Source organism: Microcebus murinus, chromosome 7 (genome assembly GCF_040939455.1).
Source record: "Microcebus murinus isolate Inina chromosome 7, M.murinus_Inina_mat1.0, whole genome shotgun sequence".
Lineage (NCBI taxonomy): Eukaryota > Metazoa > Chordata > Mammalia > Primates > Cheirogaleidae > Microcebus > Microcebus murinus.
In genome coordinates, this window is record NC_134110.1 from 40,278,288 (window position 1) to 40,303,691 (window position 25,404).

Genomic DNA, 25,404 nt, shown 5'->3' on the forward strand with positions numbered 1-25,404 from the left:
TTTAGTAGAGATGAGGTCTCGCTCTTGCTCAGGCTGGTCTCAAACTCCTGACCTTGAGTGATCCGCTCGCCTCGGCCTCCCAGAGTGCTAGGATTACAGGCGTGAGCCACTGCGCCTGGCCCTCTATACTGATTTTTGCTATTATGGACTCTGCCTGGATTTTTGGCTCTCAAAGAGTTACCTATTTTCCTTTCTTCTTAAAAATTCAGATTGTTGAAGTATAATTTGTATATAGTAAAATTTACCCTTGTTTTAGGTCTAGAGTTTGAAGACTTGAAAAACGTATACAGTCAAGTAGCTAACACTGCAATCAAGATAGAGATCATTTCCATCCACCCCACAAAAATCTTTCCACCTCCCTTATAATCAATAATGCCCCCCATTCTCAGCCTCTGTCAGCACTGATCTTATTTCTGTACCTATAGTTTTACCTTTTCCAGGATGTCGTATAAATGGAATAACATAAGGAATCATATAAATAAATCTCCTAAAGGTTTTAAGGTTCATTCGATGTTATCGTAGGTATCGATAATTTGTTCCTTTATATTGCTGAGTAGTAAGTCTTCCATAATACAGATTCCCCATTTGTTTTTTCAGTTAGCAGCTAATGGACATTCAGGTTTTTTCCAACATTTTCGTATTATGTATTAAAGCTTCCAGAAACTTTTCCACACAGGTCTTTGTGTAGACAAGTCTACATTTTGGGGGTAAGTACTGTAGATTGAATCCTCTGAGAGTAGATTCAAAGACTGTATCAGACATGCCAGGGATTCAAGGAAATGCTCATGAAATAAGAAGTGGAGACAACAGGGAGAAGGCAGGGAGGGGCTTCAGACCCACGATGCAGATATAAGACTTGAGAAGAAAAAGAAGAAAGAAGAGAACTGAGCAGGGAAAACCACAGATTGGCACACTTCTAGGACAGGTTCTGCCAAGGCTTTGGTGAGTCTTTGAGCTAACATTGTCTTTGTTTTTATTTTATTTTAGCGTATTCTAACACTGTCTTTGGAGAAGTTATTTGTCACAAGGAATGGTCTTGATTAGGCCCATTCACTGGGCTCTGAGCAGGAGCAGAACAGCCCACAGGAAGTGTGTTGTTCGTGTGATTGCATTGATGGATCCAGAGAGGCAGCCACTGGGCCATAAGTCAGTTATGCTCCTGCAGTGGAGACATGAGTGTTCCAGCAACCTATTAGTGCAATCCCTGGGTCCTGTGGTAAGTGTATGTTTAAGTCCAAGAAACCACCTAACTTATCCTGAATGTCTGCACCATTTTGCATTCCCACTAGCAATATATGAAAATTCCAGTTTCTCTGTCTCTTCACCAGCACAGTGTATTTTCTGCTTTTTGTTTGTTTGTTGCTTTAATTGGAGCCATTCTGTTAAGTGTGTACTACTCATGGTACTTTCAATTTGCATTTCCCTAATAAATAAACGTATTGAAAGTCTTTTCATGTGCTTATTTTTCATCTGCATTTTTCTTTCTTTCTTTCTTTTCTTTTTTCTTTTTCTTACTCTGTTGCCTGGGCTAGAGTGCTGTGGCATTAGCCTAGCTCACAGCAACCTCAAAGTCCTGGGCTCAAGCAATTCTCCTGCCTCAGCCTCCCTACAGGCACGCACCACAATGCCCGGCTAATTTTTTCTATATAGTTTTAGTTGACCCATTAATTTCTTTCTAGTTTTTTTTTTTTTTGAGACAGAGTCTCGCTTTGTTGCCCAGGCTAGAGTGAGTGCCATGGCGTCAGCCTAGCTCACAACCTCAAACTCCTGGGCTCAAGCAATCCTCCTGCCTCAGCCTCCTGAATAGCTGGGACTACAGGGATGCGACACCATGCCTAGCTGATTTTTTCTATATTAGTTGGCCAATGAATTTCTTTCTATTTATAGCAGAGACTGCATCTCGCTCTTGCTCAGGCTGATTTCGAACTCCTGACCTCAAGCAATCCGCCCACCTCGGCCTCCCAGAGTGCTAGGATTACAGGTGTGAGCCACCACGCCTGGCCAATTTCTTTCTAGTTTTAGTAGAGATGGGTCTCGCTCTTGCTCAGGCTGGTTTTGAAATCTTACCTTGAGCAATCTGCCAACCTCAGCCTCCCAGAATGCTAGGATTACAGGCATGAGCCACGGCGGTGCCTGGCCTCCATCTGCATTTCTTCTTTGGTGATGTGACTATTCAAATCTTTTGCCCATTTAAAAAATAGGATAGTTATAATTAAGCATAAGAGGGTTTTTTTTAATGTATTCTGGGTACAAGGTATTTAGTAGATACGTGTTTCGTAAATATTTCTCCTAATTTGTGGCTTTTAAAAAATGCCTTTGATAGTGTCTTTCAGATAGTAGAAATTTAAAAATTTTGATGACGTTCTATCAATTATTTTTTAGTGGCTCATGGGCCTTATCTAAGAAGTCTTTGCTTAACCAGACAGACCATAAAGATTTTCTCCTAGGATTTTATCTAGAAGTTTTATAGTTTTAGGTTTAACATTTGTTCTGTGATCCATTTATCCTGACATTTATATACAGTATGAGATATCAGTGGAGGTTCAGTTTTTAGCACATGGATGTCCAATTGTTCCAGTACCATTTTTTGAAAAAAATATCCTTTCTCCAATAATTGCCTGAGTATTTTTGTCAAAAATCAACTGATCCTATATTTGTGGGCATATTTCTGGACTTTCTATTACGTTCCATTGATTTATATTTCTATCATTATGCCAATACCACATTGTTTTGATTACTGTGATTTGATTGAAGACTTAATTTTGATTACATCTTGAAATCAGATTGTGTTTCTCTTTCAAATTTGTTATTTTTCAAAATTGTTTTGTTATTCTAGGTTCTTTGTTTTTCTTTACACATTTAGAATCAGCCTGAAAATTTCTTCAAAAAAAATCTATTAGGATTTTGATTGAGATTGCATTGAAACTATAAATCAATTTGGATACTACTGACACTGTAAACAGTATTGAAACTTTTGATACATGAACATAGCATATCGTTCCATTTATATAGATCTTCTTTAATTTATCTCATCAAAGTTTTATAGCTTTCAGCACATAAATCTTGTAAATGTGCTGTTAGATTTATCCGAATGAAATTTGGATTTATTCGTGTTTTTGATGCTATTGTAAATGGTATTATTTTCTTCTGATTTTGTTTTTTAAGATTTAACTTGAATTTAATTTAATAAAAATTCAATTTCATTTTCCAGTTGTTCATTGCTGGTATATACAAAAGTCATTGGCTTTTGTATATTGATTTTGTATCCTATGACCTTTCTAAACTCACTATTTTAGTTCTAGTAACTTTTTTGAGGCTTGTTTAGAAGTTTTTACATAGGCAATTGCAGGACCGTCTTCAAATAAAGAGATTTTAATTTTTTGTTTATACTATGTGTCCTTTTCATTTCTTTCTCTTACCTTATAATAGTGGCTAGGAGTTCCAGTATAATGATGTAGTGAAATGGTAAGAGGAGATATCCTAACCTTGTTCTTAATCGTAGGAGGAAACCATTCATTTATTCAACACTTAATATGATATCAGCTTTTCAGATGGCCCTTTATCAGGTCAAGGAATATGCTTCCTATTCCTAGTTTCCTCAAAGCTTTTTTTTGTTGTTGTTTAGCCATGAAAAGTATTTTGTGAAATATTTTTTCTCCATCTATTGAGATGATCATATGGTTGCTTTTTTCTGTCTGTTAATATGGTAAATTACATTGATTTATTTTTAAAACATACCATACATTTAGAGTCTCCCATTTAGAGTGTCCAATTCACTTGCATATTCACTTGTAAAGTATTTGTCACCGCAGTCAATTTTAGGGTATTTTTCTCACTTCAGAAAGAAAGTTCATATTCTTTAGCTTTTGCCCATGCCCCCATTCACCTATTTCCCCCTAGTTCTGAGAAACTACAAATTTGGTTTTTATCTCCATAGTTTTGCCTATTCTGGACATGTATATAAGTGAAATCATATAATATGTGGCCTCTTGTGACTGGCATCCTTCACTTAGCATGGGCTGGGAAAGGTTTATCCATGTTGTAGCGTGTGCCAGTACTCTATTTCTTTTTATGGCCAAATAATATTTCATTAGATTAATATGCCATGATTTTAATTTATTCTTCAGTTTATTTATTCATCAGTTGATTAACTTTTCCTTTTATCTCTTGGCTTTTATGAATAATGTGGCTAGAAATATCTGTGTATATATTTTTGTGTGGACTATATTAATATATATTCATTTTCTCTTGGGTACATACCTAGAAGTGGAATTTCTTTTGGATACATACCTAGAAGTAGAATTGCTGGATCCTATGGTAACTCTATGTCTAACCATTTGAGAAACTGTCAGACAGTTGTACAAAGCAGTACCATTTGACATTCCCATCACTAGTATATTATGGATCTGATTTCTCCACATCTTTGCCAACACTTATTATTTGACTTTCTGGTTCTAGCCATCCTAAGCAGGTATGAAGTGCTATCTTATTGTGGTTTGGGTTTGCATTTCCCTGATTACTAATAACTTTAGTATCTTTTAATGTACTTATTGGCCATTTGTGTACCTTCATCAAAAAATATCTATTTAGATCTATTGCCCATTTTTTAAATTGGGTTATTTGTCTTTTTATTATTGAGTTGTTATGAGTTTTATTTATATATTCTAGATACAAGTCCCCGATTAGAAATATGATTTGCAAATATTTTCTTCCATTAGATGGGGCTGTCTTTTTGCTTTCTTGATGGTGTCCTTTGAAACACAAAAGTTTTTAATTTTCATGAAGTTCAATTAATTTATTTTTGTTTTGTTGCTTATGACTTCAGTTTCATATCTAAAAATCCTTTGCCAAATTGGAGGCCATGCAGATTTATCTCTATGCTTTCTTCTAAGAGTTTTATAGTTCTAGCTCTTATATCTTAGGTCTTTGCTCCATTTCAAATTAATTTTTGTGTATGGTGTGAGGTAAGGGTCCAATTTCACTCTTTTGCATATGGCTATCCACTGTCTCAGCACCAGTTGTTGAAGACCATTACCCATTAAATGGTCTTCAAATTCTTGTCAAAAATTAGTTGATCATAGACACATGATTTTATTTCTGAACTCTTAATTCTACTCTATTAATCTACATGTTATCTTAATACAATGCCACATCATCTTGATTTCTATTTCCTTGTAGTAAGTTTTGAAATTGGGAAGTGTGTGCCCTCCTACATTTTTCTTCTTCTTGAAGATTATTTGAACTATTCTTGGTCCTTCACAATACCATATTAACTTTATAATTAGCTTGTCTTCTATAAAAAAAGTTGGCTAGGATTCTGATAGGAATTGTGCTGAATCTGTAGATTAATTTTGGTAGTATTGTAATCTTAATGATATTAAGTTTTCTGATCCATAAGCATGGGGATACTTTTTTCTGTTGATTTGGATCTTTCTTTCAATAATGCTTTCTAGGTTTTAGAGTTTATGTTTTGTGCTTCTTTTAAATGCATTCCCAAATATTTTATTCTTTTTGATGTTATTGTAAATGGAGTTGTTTTCTTAAGTTCATTTTTGGCTATTCATTGCAAGTATATAGGAATATAAATGAGTTTTCATATATTGATCTTGTGTGCTGCAATCTTGCTAAAGTCATTTATTAGTTCTAATAGTTTTAGTGAATTTCTTATGATTTTCTGTACATAAGATCATGTCAATAAATAAGATAGTTTTACTTCTGTCTTTCCCATCTGGATGCCTTTTTGTTTTTTTTTCCTTTTCTGGACAATGTCCTGGCTAGAACTTCTTTTTTTTTTTTTTGAGACTGAGTCTCACTCTGTTGCCCGGGCTAGAGTGCCCTAGCTCACGGCAACCTCAAACTCCTGGGCTCAAGCAATTCTTCTGCCCTAGCCTCCTGAGTAGCTGGGACTACAGGCATGCACCACCATGCCCAGCTAATTTTTTTTCTATAGATTTTTAGTTGGCCAATTAATTTCTTTGTGTTTTCAGTAGAGACGGGGTCTTGCTCTTGCTCTGGCTGGTTTCAAACTCCGGACCTTGACCTATCCACCCGCCTTGGCCTCCCAGAGTATTAGGATTACAGGCGTGAGCCACCACGCTCGGCCCTGGCTGGAACTTCTAATACAAAGTTGAACAGAAGTTGTAAGAGTATACAATCTCCTAATTTTTCTGATTTTAGGGGGAAAATATCCAGTTTTTTATTATTAATATGATGTTAGCTATAAATTTTTCATAAATACCCTTTATTGAATTAAAGAAGTTTCATTATATTCCTAGTTAGTTGAGTAATTTTATCATGAAAGAATGTTGGACTTTGTCAAATGTTCTTTCTGTCTATTGAGATACTGATGTGGCTTTTACAAATTTTATTGACATAATGTCTTAAATTAATGAATTTTTTAATGTTAAAACACCTTGAATTCCTGAAATAAACCTCATTTGGACATAGTATATAAATCTTTTTGTACCTTGCTAGATTTGGTTTGCTACTAATTGATTTTTCTATGTTTTAAACCAATCTTGCATTTTAGGTATCAACTTTACTTGTCCATAATGCTATTACCATTTTAATCTATGACTGAATTTATATCCTGAGAATGTATTATTTTTTTTATGTGCATGTTCCTGAGGGATACTGATCGATAATGTTCTTTTTTTATTTTGTCTTTATTTGGTTTTGGTATCATGCTAGTGCTGCCCTCAAAAAGTGAGTTGGAAAATGCTTCCTCCTCTTTCTTTTTAAAAAAACTTGGTGTTGAATTGATATTATTCCTTCTAAAACATTTAGCAGAGTTCACAAGTGAAGCTATTTGGGCCATTGGTAAAAATGTAAGTTAGACTTCAAAGTCTTTAATAGAGACTAGACTATTAAAGTTATCTATTTCTTCTTTAGTAAACTTGGATAGTTTATATCTATCAAGGAATTTTTTCATTTATCTATCATCAGATTAACTGGCAAAAAGTTGTTTAAAATATTCCCTTATTGTCCATTTTGCATCTATTGGAGCTGTAATGATGTTTGCTCTTTCATTCCTGATGTTGGCCATTTGTGTATTCTCTCTCTCTCTCTCTCTTTTTTTTTTGCTTGATCAGTCTAGTTAGAGCTTTATCTACTTTATTGACAAAGTCTGTCATAAGCAAATGAGATATAATACATGTGAGAGCACATGTGACAGTTTTTAACAGTTTGCCTTGTTATCCCAGTATGAACTTTAAACAATCTATTGCCAAAGTGTGAAACAAGACTGGTAAGAAATTTGGTTTCAAAGATTAACCACCAGCCATGACAATGATGATAATTATAATGGTAATAATAATAAGACTTAGTATTTAGTACATTCAGTCCTTGTGGTTAATGGTTTATATGGATTATAGCACAAGTACTTTCATGTGATATTATAAATATAAAAATGAGATAATAAATACCCCAAACCTACAGTAAGCAAAAAAAGGATCTGCATACTTATCACATTCTATGTCTGTTTTCCATTCACTGCTACTCGTTTGACATGGGAGATACAGGCAGGGAATATTTTCTGAGTGAGGTTGCTGAAGAATGGTATTACTTTACTATTCGGTAACATCTTACTCAGGTGTCAGGGTCAAAAACCAGCAAGGGATTTAAAATCCAGTTACTGGTCTGTAATCTCCCTTCTTAAACTGTGTGGTCAGATATGTTTTGAAACTCAGAATTTTCATATTTTATAATGGTGATAAGATGCGTGTGTTCTCTTCTAGTTAACACCTTTGGCAGGATCTATGACAATATTTCATTGCATCTTATTTTTTTGTGCGGAAAATGATGACCATAAATAATCTTGTAGTATTTGCTGCCAAATGAGTTCTTCAAAATCCTATTCTTCAAAGATCTTTTGGATTTCAAGATTGTAAATAAGAAAGGACTGTAAATATATATGTCAAAATTGGCCATGAATAATATTCTAAATCTGCCATAAAATATGGTATATTGGTTTTGTGTACAGTATTCCATTTTTCCACTAACTCTAATATAGCTAATTGTTCCTCCTGGGTAGAACAGATTGCTGTTGCTTTAGTTGAGCACCAGATGAAATAATTGGCTTTCATTTAGGGCTTATGTTTGAATGAAAATTATGCTTTTCTCTTTTTATTTTTTTGGCCAAGCTTGTGTAGTTGAATTTGGGCAGATTAAATCAATGTATGTTTGATACAACTCAACCATAGAATACTTGCTTGAACAGTTTTACATGAGCCAACAGGAATAGACAAGAATAAAAATAAACACCAGAGCCAAACTATAGCCTTCCTAATCAGTGACATATTTATAAAAAGTTAAAATGTATGCACAGAGATGGCAGAAGATGATGTATTCTGAGGTCTGCACAAAAATAAGTTAATGTGGCAACACAAGTTAATGAATCAGTGGTATCCAATGTGTTAACACTTAGGAGTTTTTGTACTGCCTTTTTAAAAGTAATTCAAATATATTTTTTAGAAAATGAAATTTGTATCAAATCTTAAGGCTGCACAAAACAGCGTGGTTATCTCCATAGTTTATTCTAATGTTTTTATGGTTTATTCTAGATGTAGACAACAACACAGCATCAACATCAAAAATAACATATTCATCATAATTAATGCAAGTAACATTTCTTGAGTACTTACTATGTGCCTAGCACTGTTCTATGTGCTTTAGAAATATTAATTTATTTATTAATTTAATAAATACCAAGCATTTGCTCTGTATTAGGCATTGTTTTAGACATAATGGGGAGAGATTTTACTTCCCAGTGGACATTTGGCAATCTTTGGAGACATTTTGCATGTTATAACTGAGAAGGTACTTTTGGCATTTGGTGGGTAGAAGCCAGGGTTGCTGCTAAACATCCTGTAACACACAGGATAGTCTCTTACAACAGAGAATTATCCTGCCCACAATGTCAATGGCACCAACGTTGAGAAACCCTGTCTGGTAGACAGAGATACAGCAGTGTACAAAATAAATAAAATGTATGCCTTCCTGGGACTTATATTTTAGTGGGGAGAAAGAAATCAATTAAAAAGAAAATATTTATTGATTATATTACAAAGTGATGAAGGTTTTATATGACAAAGAAAAAAACAACTGGGGAGGAAGGATAGGAAGGATGTGTGTGTGGTTGGTGGAGGGTTGGGATTAGAAATTTAAATAGAGTGTTTGGGGGAGGCTGTGGCTAAGAGGTGACTTTGGAGGAAAGCTTTGAAGGAGGTGAGGGGGGCAGGTACATGGACACCTAGGGGAAGATCATGTGCAGGGGGAACAGCACAAGGACAGGCCCCAGTCAGGAACATGCATGATTTTTTCAAGGGGCAGCAAGGAGACCATTGTTATCTGAGGAGAGTCTAGGAGGTGACACAAGATTAGAAGAATTGTGGGGGAGGGGAATTGTTAGCGTTTGCAGTCCAATGTAAAGCTTTGAGTTTATCCTGAGTAAGTGGGAAACCATTGCAAGGTTCCGAGCAAAGGAGTGTCATGAACTAATTTGTGTTTTCAAAGCATCCTGCCAGCCACTGCATTGAGAATTGACCACAGAGAACTGAAGGTAGAAGCGAGCAGACCATTAGGAAGTGACTGCAATCATCTAGCAAGAGATTGTGGTGACTCAAACAAGGTTTCCAACCATTAAAGGTGAGAAGTGATTGGATTCTGGGTGCATTTTTCAGGATTGAGGTGATATAATTTTGTGAATGCATATGGAGTATGGGGAAAGGAGCCAGAAATTTTACTTTTTTGTTTGCTTGTTTGGGGATGGAGCCACTTAAAGAATAGAATTGTCATTTATTGAAATGGGGAAGGCTAGGATAGGAGTAGTTTGAGGATGGAAATCAGAATTGTCACATTTAATTTGGATGTGTTTAATTTTAGGCATTTATTTGAACATTCAAGGGAGATGTCCAAACATGTAAACCACCCTATGAAGTAGGTACTACTATGATCCCCATTTTGCAGAGAAGGAACCAGTAAACGAGAGGTTAAGTAACTTGTCCTTGATCATCCAGCTGTTAAAGTGGTGTAGCTTGGATTCCAATAATACACGTGGATGTCTTTCTAAAATGTCTCATCAGATCCTGTCTCCTGGGATGGCATCTCTTGGTCTCCTTCTCTAATGATTGCCTTGACCCGGCTCTCGGATAAAGAAATTTTCTGCATTGATGTGAGGTCTTGAGACAGAGCTTTTCTTATGCAGTTGGTAAGTGAAATTTAAACTGCTATCTATGTCACCTTTTTCTTTGACTGGTCATTGTAAAGCCAACCACAGTGGAAAACCTAAGGAAAGGATAAGAATTTCTCAGTTGCAGGAAGCTTGAAAAATAATCACTTATTGGGCATGTACATAAGACACAAATGTTATTTTGACTTATTGAACATTCATATTAGAAAGATCACTGGCTTTGGGGTCCCACAGTCAGACCTGCATTAAAACACAGCCTACATCACCCACTAGACACGGTATCATGGAGACAAAACTTAACTTTTCTAAGTTTGTGTTGAGCAAATGAGATAGGATGCCGTATGGGAGAACATTATCTCTGTGATATGTGCAAGCATATCAATGGCTTTTTCACCCTGAGGATTATTATTATTATTTTTTTTTTGGCAGGAGGAATTATTAATTAATGGATTCAGAGTTCCAGCTGGGGATGATGGAGCATAGTGATGGTTGCACAACAATGTGAATGTACCTAATTTAATGACACTAAACTATATACAGAAAGTTGGATAAAATGGTAAATTTTATGTTATATATAGTTTACCACAATTTAAAAAATAAACCAAAGACAGAGCAATAAACAAACAACAGGAAAAGGAGACTCCATGTCACTTTCTGAGGTGAGAGTCAGAATTGTGGGTACGGAGGGGAAGAGAGGTCCACAGTCACGAATGAGAGTATAGGGTTGATCTTATACCTGATCAGCCCAGTGAAGAGGTCCATTCTCCACTGCTTCAGCCGCCCTATAGCTTCCTGCCCTGTAGTGCTTCTGCAAAAGCAGGTTGAGGAGGAAGAAGAGAAAAACTCCCAGTCCATCTCACACAGGCACCCTCTGCCCCAGAACACTGGTTACAGGATTTTTTGCCAGAATCTTTGTATTTATACACACACACACACACACACACACACACACAGCCACTTTCTTTAAAATAAGGTCAGTGTGTTACTTTAATGTGTTACTGTCATAACTTAGTGATTTAAAATAACACAAATTCTTCATCACACTGTTCTATGTGTCAGAGATCTGGGTTGCCTCAGCTGGTTTCTCTGATTCAAGTTTCCCAAGGCCAAAATCAAGGTCTCAGCAAGACCGTGTTCCTTCCTAAAGGCTCTGCAGATGAATACATCTCTAAGCTCATTTGGGTTGTTGGCCAAGTTCATGTCAGGACTGAGAGTACTGTTTTCCCTTGCTGGCTGCCAGCCAGGCTGGTCTTTTGCTTCTAGAGCCAGATTAAATTCTTTCTCATACTTCCTGGTGAACTTTCTCCACCAACAGTGGATGGAGTTCCCCTTATGTATTGAATCTCTCTGATTGGCTTTTCCTTCTTCTTCCCCTTTTAAGTGCTCATTTAATTAGATTGGGCCCATTCAGATAATCCAGGATGATCTCTCTATTTTGAGGATTAGTAATCTTCATTACATCTGCAGAGACCCTTTATAGCGGCATGTAGATTAGCGGCATGTAGATTAGCGTTAGATGGAATAACCAAGGGACTGGAAGTTTATGGGGCCCTCTTTAGAATAGTTTTGCTTCCCACAGTCAGGCTGGCTGCTAGGAAGCACCGCAGCATTAGCAAGTCTTTACTGTGGTGGGCAGGGCCTCCTGAGCCCCCTGCTCCTGGAGAGAACACCCGGGCTTTGGTGATGAGCTCAGGACACCAGCTTCCCCTTTCTTTATTCCACGTTTTTTTTTATTCTTTTTTCCAGCAGAGATATATCTGTTTGCTTTGTTGCTGGCTGTTTTCTATTAGGGCCACTCTGATACATGGGGCATCCATGAAACAATCTTGCAACTCAAAGGGGTAGGGCTGGAGGGCTGAATTGTTGCTGAACTAGAAGGTCCTTTGTGCGCTCTGTGCATTTGGTCGTTCCTGCCCAGCAACACTGCTCTCTAGGTCTACGGGGGATAGGGGAGGATTTGCATCACTCTTCCTTCCCACTAATGGGAACACTAGGGTTTTGATATACTAAGGAAATAACAAACATACCTACACACAACACTACATAAATAGACACACAAAGCTCAAAAACAAAAAAATCTCCAAACCAGCTGCATGAAAAATTAATCCTATTTACTATTTTCTCCCCAAAAAGAGTATGTGTGTGTGGGGGGGGGAGGGGAGTGCCTATTACTTTTATCATGTACATAACTAAAAAAGGTCTTTTCAGTGGTCCTTTTCCTCAGAAAGAAAGTCTCTTCCAGTAAGATTTCATAGCTCTACTACTAGAAAGAAAAGTAACTACTAATTTTTTAAAATAAAATTTAGAGAATAATTATTTTGCCTCACTGGGAAGGTAACCACACATTTGTTGAGTACCTGCAATGTACCAGGCACTATGCTAAGTGATTTTTATGTGTTACTTCAGCTAGTTTGCAAATGAAATATATGAGACCCCCTGAAACTTTAAGCATTACCCAAATGTTATGTTCTCACGGAGGAGTTTCGTGATCCCCTCTCCCATTTGAAATTCCAGCAGCCCTAGCGCCCATCCTTGTCTGTACTTTGTATTTCTTTAAATAGTTTATATTAGCTTTGAATTGACTATAATAGTTTTGTTACAATTTTGTTTATTGTCTTTTCTTACTCTAGAATACATGCTTTGCGAAGGAAGAGGTTTTGTCTGTTCTGTTTGCTGTTCAGGACAGTGCCTGGCAAATATAGGTGCTTAATGAATAGCTTTTGAATGAAGAAATGAATAATCCTCACCGCAATCATCCCTAGGGGCTTGGCTCTATTTTTATACCTATTTTAAGAATGTGAAAACTGAGGCTGAGCAAAATGGAGCAAGGTACCTGGAGCCTTCCACTAGCAGGAGGCAGAGCCTAGTCGCATGATAGTGAAATGGTTATGGAGTTTGGAAAGCCCACCACTGAGTATGTTAGCAGCAGTAGAGGCTGATAATTACTCACATGGACTCAGGAGCCAGTCTTCTTCAGTTCAGTGCCCAGCTCTGCTGTTTGACCTTGGGCAAAGTATTTCACCTCTCTCGGCATCAGCATTCCCCATCTGACAGTGGGAGATGATAATAACACTGCAATTACACCATAAGGTGTCTATGAGGATTAAATGAATTAATACAGGGACAATACTTAGAACAGTGTAGCGAGTGCTATTATAAATATTACAGATTATTATATTTTATTTTTTCTTTAACTTGGAACTCATATACACCTGGCTGTCATCCTCTGCTTCTACACAGTGGTGTTTTGCATTTTCCAAATGTGTCCAAACCTTGACAATGTATTTGTTTACACATATATTTAGCTAATGTGTGTGGGTGTGTATGAAATTACCCATTATGCAAATGGCTTTGGTTTAGTAAGCAGAATATGCCTGGATACGGTTAATGGAAAATTGTTTTGTGTAACTTGGAAAACAGAAGAATCATAAAAGAATCCTCTGGAGAGACAATCTGATGAAGGTGTAACCAATACATTTGCAGATTTTTGTTTTTAAATAATAACCAGCCACTAATGGCCCAGAGCAGAACATTGATTTATGTGCAACAAGGTGGGCTGTGTTTCTCTGCCACGTCGCTGGCTGTGGTCCTGGGTATTAAGCTGCCTTTTTAAAACCCAAGATCTGTCAATCCAGCTTTCAAGGAGGAAGCTTTGAAATAGTGAGGAGGCTTTGTCATTTGCATGGATGGGATCTGGAAGATTTTTTTGTGCTTTGTTTGGTAGGCACCCTTTACATTTTGCTGAGCTAGAATCTTGCCTGTTATACATTGTGCAGTCAAATGCTTGGCAGACTGGTGAGGCTCTGAAACTCTTTTAGAGAGAAGGCTCTTGGAGTTGGTCCTTCCTCGGGTGCCCTCTGGTGCCTCAGGGAGACGTGTCTTTGATCTCTGCAAATCTCCCTCCAGTCTGGACATACTGGCCCCTCCATGCTGGCTGAGAACAGACAGCATTATCCAGTGTAAGTAGATCTAGTGGAACAAATCCCTGAGGAAACTTTTTAAAAAATGCCTGCAAGGCAATATCAAAACCAAAGCTTTTCCCCAGAATCTTCATTTTCCAAAAAACTAAACTTGCTTGGTATACAGATGTCAGAAGATATTCTTAGTTAAGCCTAAATGGAAAAATCTTCCACCCATTCGTTCATTCATTCATTTATTTACTTATGCACTCTACATTATTTATCGTGGGCCCACTGCTAGGTATTTTGCTAGGCAGCAGAGGGGCAAGGTAAGTATACAGCTATTAACTATGACAAAAGTACTTTCATCATTATTTTCGTTATGAAAGCTGAGATTTAAAAGCAGTCTCCCAAAAGAATCCTCACATCTCTATTCCACAAATCCACGTTAAGTATATATTCAACACACCCACATTAACCCACATTTTGCTGGAAGTTGCACCAAACATTAGGAGTATATGGATGTGTTCCCCAAATCTTAATGAGAGGAGAGAGAGTTATACCAAAATAGGCATAATGTACATATTTAAAGCTATCTTCTAATGAGTCCATTGTAATTTTAAGGTGCTCCCTCCCTCAGTTGTCCAGCCCTCATCCCCAGGACTGTGAATAAAATGTGGTATCACACTTGTGGTTATGCACATTTCATGGCAAAAGGGATGTTGCATGTGTAGTTAAGGATACTAAACAGTTGACTTTGAGTTAGTCTAAAGAGCAATTATCCTGTTGGACACCAAGCTTACCACTTTAAAAGGAGAATTCCTCTATCTGGGAGTAGAAGAGGAGTTCATAGGGGAAGGCTTTGATTTAAGCGAGGTTTTCTGTTGCTGAGATGGAGAGAATCACAGAGCAAGGACCTGAGAGCAGTCTCTAGATGTTGAGTGTGGTGCATAGCACCACAGCCAGCAAGAAAACAGGGACCTCAATCCTGCAACCCAAGGAATTAAAGTCTTCCAACAGCCTACATGGAGCTTTGAAGCAGCTCCTTTCCCAGAGTCACCAGAGAAGAATCCACCCGCCTTGATGCTTAGACATCAGACTTGTGATTCTCTAAACAAAGAACCTGGTTGAACCTGCCTGGACTTGGGACCTTCAGACTATGAGACTACAAATAGGAATTCTTTTAAGCTGCTAAGTTTCTTGTTATTGATTGTGCAGCAATAAAAAAAATGAATATGTCATCTTTGGTTATTCTGCATTTTTGTAGATAGTTTGTAGTTAAGTTGTCTTAAAACTTGAATGGATGCTAAGAGACCTATGTGGTTCTTTAAATTGATAACAAAATGACCTGCTTATATTTGTACAACCCCATTTACAAGTGCTTTTGCATACAATTTTCTTATTTGATTTTCACAGCTTTTGGGGAATCTGTATACCAGTTAAAGATGAAGAAACTGAAAACTGAGGATAGATGCGCTATGATGTGCTGACTAACCATCCGGGTACGTGGTAGGAGTGGGAGTTGAATTCAGGCCCAGCACTCCCACTTGACTTGGGCTCATCAGGAAACTGACAGGTTACCCCACATACAGGCTATCTTTCTATCTTGGTTTCTCTTTGTGATTCCTAACATCATCATCATCATTGTCACCAGTGTTGAGGACATTCTTTTTCACCTGCTTGTTTATTAAATGCTCATAAACTGAATAATGGTAGTTAAACAAGTTTTTTTTTAAGTCAAAACATTTATTGAACACCTATTACGCATCATGAAACTTGCCATTCAACCGGGCAAATAAAATGACAAGTGTCCTCTTGGTTATGTACTATGGCACTGGATCTTAGAAATCCACCAAGAGTGTGTTCTTCCAATGCATGTAAAATATATAAAAATTAGAAATAGACTATTTTCCTGTGGCTAGCTTACACAATGAGATAATCCGGCAATCTTTTATGTCCCTCTCTCTATATATTTTCAAATTTATGTATAACATGGTTTGTCTTTCTCCGTGAAAAAGTTGTTTGGGGAATTATTTATATTTCCAGATTATTCTAGAAATTGGTTAGGGCAATTTAACTTGTGTTGGAGAGATTAGAATCTGGCAGATCATAAGATAAATTTTCCAGTGTGTAATCCTACCAGGTTCCTCCCACCCCCTCCCCCACCCCCACCCCTTAAGCATGGTGGGATGGTGAGCAGGACTTGGGATGGCCAACAAAACCTGCATTCCCTCTCCTACACAAACCTGCCCTGTGTCCCTTTGAATCAATCTAATTTCCCAAGGAGCCTGTCAGATTGAAAGCAAAGGCCAAGCCATTCCCGACATAGAGCAGAGCACCCACTTCCCTGAGTCATGCTTCCTTGTTTGGTTTACCTTTTGTCCTCAATCTCTGTTTCTCTCTCTCTCTTTTTTTTAATTTATTTTTCTCTAGGAGTCTTGAAGAGTAGAAGTAAAAAAGTGCAAGAGTGAATTAAATTTGAAATTTGAGCAGCAATTCTGCCATCATCATTTAATCAGAAAATTTAGGGTTAATGTGGGAGGGCCTAACCCATCTTTTGGTTTCTGTTGCAATCTGCCCCTACACAAACTGTTATCATGGGAATAGAATCACGTGGGCGTGACATCCCCTCCCATCCAGAGCATCCTATGCACAGATGAGGCTCTAAGGAGTTATGGGAGGGCCTGAGAAAGGATATTTTCTGACCTGGGTCATTTCTGGAAAGCCTGCTTCTGGAGGGTTTAGAGGCTGCTAACTGTTGGAGCTTGTCTTGAAGCCACATTTTTATGGAAGGCCTGCTGTTTGCATTTAGATTACAGCAATACGTGGGGTGGGTGAGGGACAACTGCCCCTTCGTACCCCCAGCTCAGCCATCACTCTGTGCATCATTGTTGATAAGCCACTGTCTCCTTGCCTGTGTATCTGAGGACACTCTTGGTGTGCGGTCCCCACAGCTACTTTTTTGAGCCAGTTGGAAGGAACCTGGAGCCAGTAGCTTTTGCCCTATTTGGTTGATACGAAAAGCAAGGCCAGTCAACCAGAGACTCCTAGTTACAGATGGAATCGATGATGGAAACAGAGAGAGTACTGACGAGTTCTCCGTGTTTGGTATACATGTGATGAGGGGAAAAAAAGCCCAAATTTAAAAAAAAAAAAAATCCATTATGCCTATTTCTTTTCTATCAAAAACAGATTAAAAAAAAATCAAAGTCCCATCTGCTCTGTGTCAACATTAGAGATCGTACATTGTGTTTTATCAAAGGCAGGTTTGCCATGGCGGCGGGGGTTGTATTTTTGAAACGTGCTTGGAAACCCAGAGCAGCTGAAAACAGAGCTTGGCACCTCTAGGCCTTTTCCCGCTGCCCCTGTTTGTGTTCCTCCAGCGCTTGATGTTTTTAATTGATTTGTTTGACCAGACGTCCCTGGAAAAAGACAAGCAGGTAAGGGCAGCCGGAGCCTCTGGGACAAACACAGGGAAGGGCTCAAGGCTTTCAGCACAACAGGGCAGTTTTCTTGAAAGAATCTGTCCTCTGAGCACACAGCAATGGCCACTCGCCCTGCAATCCCAGGCATTCACATTGAGGGCCGTTGGCTAAATCTGTTCATGAGCTATGCCAGGGTAGAGATCCAGTCCTGGAGCCTCCTTTCTGTTCTCCTTCATTTGCTCTGCAGGGCCACCCTCGGTATCGACTGGACAGCTGGTAAGCGCAGGCAGGCTTGCTCCTAATTGCTTGGCTTCCAGGCCAGAAGGGAAAAAAGCAGACAAAGCCACCTACCACTGCACTCTGGCTGCTCTCCCTCCCTGCCATGACCACTATTTCCAATGTCCCTCCCACGCTGCTCTAGTTACTCTGAGGATAAAATATGGTGCTATGTGATGATGAAAAGAAAAAGGCTCCTGTCCCATTCACAGCCTTCAATAGTTGTTGCTTTCTGAATGCATATTGCTGCTAGTGGGATCATATTGCTGCTCCTGAAAAACAATGCTGGCCTCTTCTTTAACTAGAGGTAGTGAAAATAGTCCTGAAGGAGATCTCTGTTCGGGGGAGAGTCATCGAATGACTCCTTCAGTTGCATACATTTAGAATGAACAGGTATCCATGAGGAGTAGCAGTGATTGAGAAGGGTACGATCTTGGTCAAGGTGTTAATCACTCGGATGACTGCCATGCAAAACTCATGGGAGGGCCAGTCTGCAATTAGAGTCCAAGGATAAAAGGAAGCTAGGAAGATGGGCCAGGATAGAGACCAGGGTGGTCTAGCCAAAGCCTAGTGATAAAAGAAATAAAAAAGACCCCCCACATAGTTGCTTAGGTAGGTGGCCCGGGCTCACAGAAGCACTCTTAAGTACAGGGAGATGGGAAGAGTGGGTTTTGGCAAAGTAGTAGCTGAAGCGGCACCAGGGCACACTGGGTAACCTTTGGAGCTAAGTGGCTGAGCTTGTAGCTCAACATGGAGCTTCTCTGTGCTCTGGCCAGTGACCTAGATCAAAAAGGTCATCTCAGTAGCAGTGGACATGCATCAACCATCAAGTTATGCAGAGCACAACATGGCAGCAAGAAGAAATGACAGTTGACAGATGAAACCGCAATTTTTTTCTTTCCTTGCTATTTAGAAGCAGAAGCAAAACTACCTCACTCCCCTCCTGTCCCCTTTAGATACAATGGACATGCTGATACACTTCTACAATAATTGTTGGGGAGACCTCAAGTCTTTGTCTGTTTGCTAATAGGCTAGGTGAATATTCTTTTGATTATTTGGAAAAATGAAAGAGCTGTAACCATATTTGGAAGTCACATTGAAGTAGGCATATTTTATAGTTTCACCTCACATACTCTGAGCTTGAAAGTGAAATTTATAGCTGCATTTTAAGAGTTATTTTAGGAATGAAAACGCCGTCTTTTGCCTTTTCTAATTGAAATCTCATCTTCTCTATCCCCAAAATATTTTGTACTGGGGAAAGTGTATTCTGAGATATTTCTGACCCCAAAGAGAATAGGTATGAAAATCGGAGTGAGCCACGTCTTTCAAAGGACATTTTTGTGGGGATTGGTTCCAAAGCCTAGTTGTCATCTAAAGAATGTACTGACTGTTGCTACATTCCTGGAATTCCTCAAGAGACTTAAGCTGGAGACCCTCCACTAGAGATCACAGTTCTCAGGGCAGAGCTAAGACCCAGGCTTCTGGGAGGAAAATCGTGGCTGTGGGGATTAAAGGGACCCTCATTAAGTTTGCATTACTGAAAGTGATTTAACTTGAAGTTATATTGAATCAGACCACCACTGCTAAATGGGTGCAATGGAATGTTCCTTGGTGCCACTTTATGGCATTGGTGGGGTGGGGGATGGGTAGGGCAGTGCAGTGCTGAATAGTCCTCATTTCATTGTATGGTCAGTGAACTCTTGGTGTGTTCATGTTGGAACCAAGGCTGTAGTGGGCTTGATGTGGTTTGGTAAATGTTTTCTGTGGGCTATAATTATCGATTCTTCAGGAGAACAATGCCCTTTTTAATTATAATTTTCAATCCCTAGTGCTTAGTATTAAGTGTTTATCAAATGAAAGAAAGAATGAATGAATATTGATTATTCAGTCAGGGTTTCAGTCCATGCTACATCATATTGACTTTAGTTATTCCGATGTCATTACTCTGATAGTGAGTCTTAACTTTTTTTTTATCTTCCTCACTTGTGATGATCTATTTTACATATCAGTTTTTCCAGACTAGCCTTCTTAAGGAGAAGAGTTATAGCCATGTCTTGTTCGGCTCAATAGCTTAATGTTCAGCAACTGGCCACGTTTGCTACAGTTCACGGTAAGAACATGGACTCTGGAGCTAGATTGCCCGGGACTGCATCTTGATTCCTTGATTTCCTAGCTGTGTGATCTCAGGCAAACTGTCTGTGTCTCAGAATAAAATTAGATAATGTTATCAAACAACATAGAGTTGATTGGGAATTAAATGACAAATACATTTAAAATGCTTGAGACAGTGATATATGCTCAGCAAATATTAACAATGACTATTTTCCTTATTATCATTGTTGATAATATACATTTGTCAAATAAACACAAATGCTTTATCTCATTGAACCTGTTTTCTTGTCTATAATATAGGGCTATAATGTAATAACAATAATACTCTGGAGGGCTGTTATGAGGATCAAATGAGTCAAAATGAAACAAAAAGAATCAAAATGTCTTTTTGAACACCTTCAAGGAGATTACGACTCTCTGGTACCATTATTTCTAATATGAACTATAGCATGGAAAGAAGTGATTTTTGTATATTTCCACAGTATGAATGAGGCAGGGCTGGGCTGGAATATTCTTGGTTCTTCTCTGAGTGCCCAAAGTACTGCTTAGCTGTGATGTAAATGCTAAGGGCCTCTGGGATTACGGTGCTTTTTTCAGTATTTACACTAAGGTATAGCCACGGGTCCTTCAGCAAAGCACTGTTTTCATTGAAGCTGCCCTGGTTTTACTGTCCTTAGCCTTGCCCCCCTTATCCAAATGTCTGACAACTCTCAGAGCTGCCCTGGTTTTTGAGAAGCAAGACGTGAATAGTCAGCTCTTTATTTGCAGACTGGATGTTCTATGCACAGATTTTATCAGGTGCTATTGAGAACCCAGAAAAACCACACAAAAGCATAGACTAGGAGTCAGAACACATGAAATGAAGGCATCATATTTACCATTAACAAATCCTGGTGCCCTGGATAAGCCTACAGATATTATTTGGGAATCGGTTTCCATATCTACAAGGTAAAAGCAGTTAGATTATTTCTAAGATTCCTGCCTTAGGAGTCATGAGTCCTTTGTTCTACTGCTGCCTCTGCTGTTCTCTTGCACCGTGACTTTGACTTTGGTCCGATCACAGCTTCTCTTTGACCCATAGTGTCCTCATTTGCACAGCGTTGTTTCCCTCCTACTATGCCAGTCACTGCTCCATTTAATCACAACACTCACATACACACACTCACACAGACATAGGCACACACTAAGTGTCAATGCTTATTGTGTGCAAAAACCTATAGCTCAGAGCTTGGTGTGCATGTTTTAATGTAACCTTTAATAACAGCTTTATGAGGAAGGAATTTTTGTCCTAATTTTACAGATGGGAGAACTGTGAAAGCTAAGAGAGTATAACCGTATAACCGCATTACCCAGTGACCACCACTAGTCAGTGGTATAGCCAGGTTCCCAATACGGTGAATCTGATTCCACATAACCATTATGCTACATGGTCACATAAAGAACATTGTCCTTACCTGCATCATATCTGCCCAAGAGTAACCTCACTTCTGTTTTATTAAAGTTACTCAACTAGTGGACATGTGAGGAATGTTGATTCATAGAGTGCCTAGATTTTAGCCTGAGATATAACACGAGATAGCTGGATCCTCAGCGAGTTAGAAAACTGCCCTTGTTCAGTGGAGATGCTGCCACTGAATCCAGCAGCTGCCTGGAGGGTTCTGTCCTTTTCTTTGTTGACATTTTAAACAATAGCGTGAATGAGGGCACGAGCTGGGCAAATTCACCGTGACATGATTTTGGAAGGGCTGGCAAAGAGACTGAGTGACAGAATCAAAATGGGAAAAGGTGTGACCTGCTAAGCACTTTATATGCATTATTGCATTTTAAACTCCACAGCTCTGAGTAGGACTGATTATCTCCATTTTATGCATGAAGAGACCCAAGCTTAGGGAGGTGACCATTCAAAAATGACACAGCCTGTGAGTTGCCTCCCCCGCTCCCCACCAAATAAACATTTTTTAAAGCTTGGAATAATTTTTTATTTATAGAAAACTTGCAAAGATGCACAGAATCCTGGCATTCTGGTAAAATCCTTACTCAGTTTGCTCTATTGTTAGCATCTTATGGTAGTAGATTTGTTATCATGTACTAAATTCCAGTTTTAATCTGGATTTTAATATTCTTTCTTTCCATTAATGTCTTTATATTAGTTTTTTAGGGTTGCCATACAAAATACCGCAGATTGGATGGCTTAAAACAACAGAAATTTATTCTCTTAGTTCTTGAGCCAGCAGTCCAAAACTAAGGTGCCCAAGCTACCTCTAAAGGCCCTAGAGAAGAATTTTACATTTCCTTTTCTGGTTCCTGGTGTCTGTCGGTAATCCTTGGTGTTCCTTAGTTTATGGACACATCATTCCAATCACTACTTTCACCTTCCCTTGATGTTCTTCACTGTGCTTGAGTCTCTGTGTACAAATTTTCCTCTTCTTATAAGAGGAAAATTCCATCATATTGATTTTCCAGGCCACTTGAATCCAGTGTGACCTCATCCTAACTTGATTATATCTGCAAAGACCTTACTTCAAAATAAGGTCATAGTCACAGGTTCTTGGTGTATATACATTTTTGGGGGGACAGGGGAGAGAAACACTATTCAACCCAGTGTAATCCTCTCTCTATTTCAGCAGCCAATCCAGGGAATCACATTGCATTTATTTCTTATGTCTTCTCATTCTCCTCTGGTCTATTACAGTTTCTTAGTCCTTCTTTGCTCTTCACGACCTTGACTGTCTTAGGAAGTACTGGACAGCTATCCTGGGGCTGTCTCAGTTTGTCTAATGTTTCACTTATGCTTGAGCCCAGATTCTAGTTACTGAGCTATAGAAATGAGACATTCCTGAGAAGCAGCTGTTGGCTTACTCTCTTGCCTCTCTCCTTGGTGGCCTGCATAACATCGGGCACAAAGGTAGAGGCTCAATAAATACCTGATAAATTGATAGATGCAGGACTGGCTGCCTTCCTGCCTCACCCCAGCTACCCTTCCCCAAACATGGAACTGCAGCCTTCCCTCACTCATATATATGACAAACTTATTCACATTGTTAATGTTAATTTACATTACTTGTGATCCAACAATATGTAAAATGCTACCGTGAGCACAGAGTTGGACATGACCCCTGCCTCGTGGGCTGGACAACGGCAAGAAAGCAGAGATCATCTGCAGGAATTGAGCTGCATACAAAGGCTCCTCAGCTTGTCAGGGCCTAGGTGAATTGACAGGAGGAAAGACTAGAACTTGCTCTTCTTTTGCAATAGGTAGATTATGTGGATTCAAATCTTTCACTGAATATTAATGATAATCAAACAAAGAAAGCCCTCTTAATAAACATATTTCAGCCTTCAATTCAGTTTTGTAGTGAAGGAAGGGTATATATAAATAAGTAGATTAAAATTCTGGAATGCAAGCATAGTCATGTATTTGCTTTTTTGTTTATTTATATATTTACTAATATATTAATGTATTTACCCCAGGAGTGGGTAGGCTGATGCACAATGGGCTAAATAGAAAGAATACATGATTTGGAATTAGCTGGGCTTCTTATAAGTCTGAGGTCTCCTAAGTTATCAGTTATTCCTAAAGCTAAGGCTCAATTTTCCCTGCTTTAATATCAGGAAGGTACATCTCCTTGCAGTGCTGTTTTTGCCTGCTTACCATTTGCTTCCCCTTCCTTGATCTCTGTACAGGGCACCACCCACCCCCATTGGATGCAACCTTTGTTCCTGGTGTCCTAGGCTCCCCCAGCCAAAGAGTGGGCATATATCTCCAGATAGCCCTGTGGAGCTTCCTATTTTGGGAATTTGAATCTCAAAGGATGTGCTAATGGCAGAAGCAACAAGCAAATTCATTCTGGAAGAGTTATTCTGAAGAGGCTCTCTGTTGGTTCCTGCTACCCAGAACCCTTGGAAAGACTTCTGTTTATTTTTTTCACAAGTCAGGCTCTTCATCTTTTTCTTGTATTTTGAGAGTCTCCTCCTATTCTCCCCACAATCATTATATGCCTTTATGAAAGCTAGAGCTGGTCTCTGTTACCTGTGGCCAAGAACCCTGATGTGCATCCCTTTGCTTCCTCACAGCCCTGCCTCATTCCAGGAGCTAGAGATAATTCCTTCCTCCTCTTAATTCCCATATTAATTTATTTGTCTCTTCCTGAGAGCCTATATAGCTTTTTCCTTCACATCCTGTTATTTTGGGTACCAATGTTGTCTAGTCACTAAAGAGACGGTCTACCAGAGTGGTGGCCGTAGGCTGAACTGAGTGCCCTGCCCAAATTCCTATACTGAAGTTTCTAACTCCCAGTATCTCATGTGAGTGACTGTATTTGGGGACAGGATCTTTAAAGAGGTCATTGAGGTTAAAGGAGATCATTGGACTGGGCCCTGGTATTCTTTTAGGAAGAGAAGATTAGGACACAGACACATACACAGAGAAGATCACATGAAAATATCAGAGGAAGACAGCCATCAACAAGCCAAGGAGAGAGGCCTTAGAAGAAACCAACCCTGCTGACACCTCACTCTCAGGCTTGCAGCCTCGAGAACCATGAGGAAATAAATTTCTGTTGTTTCGGCCACCCAGTTTGTGGTGTTTTATTACGGTAGACCTAGGAAACTAATGCAGTGGCCAAGGATGCAGACTCTGGGGTAAGACTACTTGCTTCAAATATACCTGTGACGATGCATGAATTATTTAACCACTCACTGCTAACATTTTTTGGTGGTGGGAGGAGTGCATGGAGGAAGACACAGAGGGTGTGCTTTGAGACTGTGTCAAGGCCAAAAGGCAGTGAGAGGAAGAGATGAGGAAAGTAGAGTTTCTCCTTCCAAATTGCTACTACCTAAACTGATTTCTCATCTGGAGGAAGCAGAGGGGACTGTCATGTTTTGTTAGTGGAGTTCCCTCTTCATGGAAGGAGACATGGGAAGGCATAAGATATTCCTCTTTGCTTTTTGTTTGTTTGTTTTGTTTTTTCATTTTATTTATTTATCTATTAAATTTTTAAAGATTTCAGTATATTACAGGGGTACAAATGCTTAGCTTATGTGTATTGCCTTTGCCCCACCCGAGTCAGAGCTTCAAGTGAGTCCAAGCCCCAGACAGAGCTCACCACACCCATTAGATGTGAATATACTCATCCCCCCTTCCCCCTCCTACCTTCCCAACATCTGATGAATGCTGTTACTATATGTGCAGTTAAGTGATGATCAGTTAATATCAATTTTATGGTGAGTGCACATGGTGCTTGTTTTTCCATTCTTGTGATGCTTCACTTAGATGTAGATGGGCTCTAGCTCTATCCAGGATAATACAAGAGGTGCTAGATCACCATTGATTCTGTGGCTGAGTAGAACTCCGTGGTATACATATACCACATTTTACTAATTCACTCATGTATCGATGGGCACTTGGGTTGTTTCCACATCTTTGCAATTGTGAATTGTGCTGCTATAAACATTCTCTAGTCCATTTTGTGTTGCTATAAGAGAATACCTTAAGCTGGGTAAT

The 25,404-nt window shown here is 38.9% G+C and overlaps 1 non-coding gene across 1 annotated transcript in view; it reads left to right on the forward strand.

The window, feature by feature from the left end:
- Nucleotides 1-482: 482 nt before the first annotated feature.
- The window catches only part of LOC105882744 (LRAT domain containing 2), a 76,816-nt gene continuing 51,894 nt past the window's right edge, over nucleotides 483-25,404 (forward strand). Inside the window, exons 1-5 of the transcript XR_012920153.1 lie at nucleotides 483-1,216; nucleotides 9,514-9,645; nucleotides 10,083-10,207; nucleotides 10,619-10,745; nucleotides 15,505-15,590. This is a non-coding gene — a transcript (LRAT domain containing 2). The remainder of the gene's footprint in view (nucleotides 1,217-9,513; nucleotides 9,646-10,082; nucleotides 10,208-10,618; nucleotides 10,746-15,504; nucleotides 15,591-25,404) is intronic.